We start from the raw sequence: 5,430 nt of genomic DNA on the forward strand, positions 1-5,430 counted from the left end.
CACACTCGCTTGTTTCGGTTAGCTAACGTAGCGTGTTATGAATTTGTTTATAAGTACTACAGACTATATATAGTGTTGGCAACAATAATAGGAACATTTATTTCTTTTCAAGTAGAAACATATTTATCTTTATTTATGCATTTATCTAGATGTTTCAACTAAAATGATGTACTTTTTTTCCGTAGATATATTTTCGAACATATTTGACCATATAAAACTTCTATTCACTGTCTAACCGCCTGCACTGTTACAGCATATTTTTTTTTTGCTTGGAAAGCTTTTTGCTCGCTTAGCACAGAGCATTGAACGAACCTTTTGAGCCGGAAATGAAAACAGTAAGCGACAAAGTAGAACACTCAATAACTCTCCACGGGGCAATATGGTAACCTAATTCTAATAATCTATTGGGCTTGTCTACGTGTTCCTTTTTGCTATCGTTTCTCAATCCATTCGGCCATCCACAAGGCTTGGCGAAGTAACATTTGCCGGGTGCGTTGTTCTACTCCGATGGTGGGTTTCCCCATAATACGAAAGGGTGGAAAGGAAACGAAAAAAAAATTGTGTGACACTATCTCGATTGCAGAACCGGGCCTGGTAAAGCTGGCAGTATGGGAAGTAACAAAAAATGGAATCATATTTATTATCAAACTGTCCCACTAAATTCGAGAACAAGCCCCGGCCCGAACATCATCAGCGAAAGAACAAAACGTCGGCAGGCATTCGCAAGGAGTGCGCAGGAAGGTGACAGATCGGATATGGGACCACTTCTTCACCGTCCGTTCGATCATTGAATCTGGTACGATTTAAATATTAATGAAAAATTTCCTACTTGCCCCACCGAACATGATGCTCGCGCGCTCAGGGGATACGCTCAGTGGCATGATTTTTCTTCATCCGAATGGCAGAGCAAGACAAGCCTGTTGGGGGTAAGTTTGGTGAGGTGGTAAGGAAAAAAAAAAAGGATACGAGTTTGAGACGAGCACAAGCAATGGTGTACCACTGCTCGGCTCCATTTCACCCTGCTTCTGAGGGGGGGGGGGGGGGAGGGCAGGCTTTCCCGTACTCCAAGTCAACGGGGAGGAGCGAAACGAGAAGTCATGATGGCAGGGAGTGTGGGTTGCGTTTGGTTGCGTGAAAAATTTATTGCGATTTCAGAAGTAAATTGGAAAAGCAATCGTGCGAATAAATTACGCTATCAAACAGGGAAAATAGACAACGGGCAAATGCCAGCCGCCGTGAAGCAGGACCTTTACTTTGCTGGATGCATTTCGGGCGGGATGGGTTGCACGCGTTGAGTGGTAGGCCGGTAATACATGTAGCTGTACGTAAATGTTTGTTCGTGTGTAAGTAAGTGCGTGTGGACAGACGCATTATTATTAGAATTGGGCTTCGATTTGAGCAATCGATGCGTATTGCCTGGGGCGTGTATGCTGGGGCGACATTAATCAATGTGTGCAATAATTAGTTTCGGCAATCGATGACCCAAAATGGTAATTTTTACGAAAATGTACATATGGAATGTATGTAGGATTGTCCCAGCTATGGCCACACATGAATTAAAATGTAACTAGGGTGTGGAGCATGTGTAAGAAGCAAAACATGCAAACAGAAAATCAATAAATAAAGAAAGTAAGGAATGTAGCCAGAAACAAAACTTATAGAAATAAATACGAAAAAAAGGAGGAAATTTACAAAATCAGCTACTAAATAAAGATATCTTTAAATGTCTTCTTTTTTGGCTCTACAACCACGAGAGGCCTTGGTCTCTTTGGTTTTGTGTAACCCAAAGCTGGATTATAGTAATGCAACTCATCTGTCAGAAATCGGATCACTTAAAGCAGATGACTCTGCCATTTTTCAAGGCTCTTGGGCGTTGACAGTTCAAACAAAAAATCAGAACGCCTGGAACGACTAGTGCCCCGAGAACTACCAAGTATCTGGGAGCCTGGTATGAGCTCCCCGTGTTGGGAGCTTTGCAGTAGTATCTACGTAGAAACGAACCGAAATTGTACCCTGTCGGTCAACAATTTTGATTTTGATGGTGGCGGGCTGCGACATCCATACGTCCGGCAGGTCATATCATTCAGTAAATCTCGAGAAGCGATTATCAGGTACGATATTGACGGAACTCTTGTAGATCGTAAGGGATATTGGTGTTGTGCGGTACAATAAGCTGACCGTCATGCTGAGGAACTTATCAAACACTGCAACCAACTCCTTGGATTTGTGCTGCATATGTCTAGAGATCTCGAGGACCTTATATGTTTGAAAACCATTTACTGCTGCAAATTTCGGTCAGTACTTTAGCTTGGTGCGGATCCAATCGACCCACCGCCTATCGGATCGTCTTACCTTCTTTCAATGAAAGTTCAACGAAAGCTACGTACTTCCGTGGGATCTAGGTTACCAATTCGTTACTTATAACGAAATTCGAATTTTGCTCTTAGGCAACCAACTACGTGGTGTCTGCCAGTCTAGTAAGCCATTCGATAGCCGGCGTGACCTTAGAAGATCGTTTAGCCAAGGAGAAGAACCCGATTGAAATTTTCTAAAACCGGCTATTCTCGAGACTGACGCGTTATAACTTTTCCTAAATGATTTTTAAGAACTCGCTCAGGAATCGCACAGCAGTACTTTACTCGGAAGCTGGCGGACCTTTTTTTTTAAGGAACCAGATTCCGAAAAATATGGAGAATCTTGAAAAGAAGCGGCCCGCTGGTGTAGGCGACAACGGCGTCGATCTTAACGCGGCAGGCTCTTGGTTTAAGTCCCATCCGGATCGTTCCCCGTACTGACTATCTAACAACGTGGTATCGGCAAGTCCAGTAAGCCATTAGATGGCCGGCGGGACCTAACAGGTTGTAAAGCCATGAAGGAAAAGAATAAGAAGAAGGAGAATCTTGAATCTAAAAGTCTCACATCCAATTCTCATTCGGTCAATCCAATTGGGAAGATTTTCTGGACGATATTTTACATCAGGTAGCTTCATGTGAAAACCAGCGCTGCTACCACCTTTATGGTGAGATTTTTATCGAATCAAAAGTCACAATGAAAATTTTACTCAACCTCGATAAGAATATTCTTGACAAGATAATGAACATCAAAAGTGCATCTAGAGAGTTAGGTCAAATTTACAATCCTAAACTGAAAATAAAATAATTTAAACGGAATAAAAAATTCGATGTAGTTCACCTGGTAGAAGGATCGCTTAATTATGCACTGCTTCCTCACCATCTTCAAATGGATAGCAAATTTGTTTGCAGGAAAAATTACACACTTCATTTGTCACTTCCATGCAAAACGGATTTAATCGGAAGAAATTGTTCGAACGAAGAAAACCCGAAACGAGTTGAGCAGACGATCAAATTCAAAATTAGACTTCCAACACTGGGAACGATCGACGGTAATGCTAGTAGAAAACGAGTTACACAAACACACAAGGATGGAAAGGATATTTGCAAGCGCTTCTTACCATGCACGCTGTGTGGCTGTGTTTGTTTGCCCACAACCAAACGCTGCCGATCTTTCAGCTTGCATCTATCATTCGAACGCTGGGAAACAGAAACCTGAATACTGTCTTGCTTTGCGACCGAAAGGTTTTCGCCACGTGAGTGGAACGGTTTTTCTTTAATGATATTTTAATTGCCTTCATTTCAATTGCGTCGAGAAATCTGATGGCGAATCGGTGAATATCTCCACTCACTGGTTTTACTACTAACCAACGTTTTCACGTTTTGTCTTTATGTGTGTGTGAGAGAGAGTGAGAGGTAAAAGCGCCAGTAGAACACGCAAGAATTCAATGGTGGCTGCTGCAGTGCGATGGAAAAAAGGACGACGTAGAAAGAGCTCTCCGGTGTGGGTCGATATTAGTCGAACCGTCCTGGGTGACACAGTGAGGCAGAAGCAAATTGGCAGCGATAAGTTATCGCCACCAATTGAATGGATCGTGTGGGACGTACGGGTACGTGCGATCAAACGTACCAGAGGCAGCAAGCGAGAATAACGAATGGGTTGGGCTAATTTTCTTTCGAGCTAGAAGTTAATTGAGTTAATTGATTGAAATAAGAAATAGCTTGTCCGAAGCGAGCGCGTGATTAAATGCTCCCCCATTTTTTTTTGTTTGCCCGATTTGCATTGTTCGGTGCGATGAGAATCGAAATGGCCAAAATTCAGTTGCAGCTATTCCGAACCATTGCATGCACGTGCAGATGAATTTTAAAAGTATGTTCGTTCAAAAAACCAACCTGTTTGATATGCAGGCGAAACTTATTCAACAGCATATTCCCAGGATATGGGATCCGTGGGAAAGTGCAATGCATTGTTTGCGTTTTGTGTGGAGGTTTGTTTTTAACTTACTGCGAATTCTCAAGAGCTTTCACTAGCACCCGGCAAGTAAGGTTGTTTGGTTTTTTAAACAGCTGCATGCGTGCATTGATAAAAATGCATTGGGGTTTTATGCTCTTCCCTCTGCTACGCTCTATGGATGCTGCTCGGTCGGTCTGCATAATGAAGTCTCGATGGTTAAATTAAATTATTTATTTCCCAAACATGCTACCGCTGTCAATGAGATAGTGAAATGGCCAAATATATTCTAGTGTCTGAGGGTTTCGGATGTCCAACTCACAAAAAACCCACGCGCATAAAAAGCAACGAATGAAGCAGCAAACGAAGCAGAGAGTTTTACCGAGCAAAATTCAAATTCTAACGTGCATGTGTGTGAGAGTATTTTTTTTTCTGTTCGTGTAGCCTCTCCCCCCAAAATTGCACCCCAATTTGCAATGGCATACAAACAGGGAAAGAGTGCACAAAAAATAAAAGAAGAGTTCGCTGGGTAAATGTATGTCAAATTTATGAACAAAACGCTGTTAATATTTGCTATCCGCATCCGAAAGGAAACTGCACTCATTTGAAACGGTAGCAAACACGTTTCGAAGCATTTGCAAACATTTGCATTTGGTGTGGAGTACTTAATATATAGACATGCATGCATACATGCAGAGGAAAAACAAAACTCCACCTCAATGTAGATAACGATTGTCGGTGAAATGTCTTTTGCAGGCGTTTGTGCCGCAGCGCACTGGAGTAGTGTTAACGTTTTTACCTTGTACAATGCGTTAGATGTATGAAAACGATTCTTACGTTTCGTACGTCACATGTCGTTAGGGTTTGCCGCGCCATGGTGTACGGGTGGGTGTATTTAATGATTAAAATAATATTTGCATTATGCCGATTGCATTCAGAAGAATCTAAACTAACAAAACGAGTTACATACAGCAATGTGTTTTGATCTTCGACTTCTCATGTTTACTTAAATTGTTAAATTGTGCACTTAAATTGTCTATTTCGCCTTTTTACAGGTTATTCGGTTTACTTTTTCACATTTTCGCATATATTTTAGTTTTCTGAACTGTTATATACTGTATACTGACG

Source organism: Anopheles maculipalpis, chromosome 2RL, assembly GCF_943734695.1.
Source record: "Anopheles maculipalpis chromosome 2RL, idAnoMacuDA_375_x, whole genome shotgun sequence".
Taxonomy (NCBI): domain Eukaryota; kingdom Metazoa; phylum Arthropoda; class Insecta; order Diptera; family Culicidae; genus Anopheles; species Anopheles maculipalpis.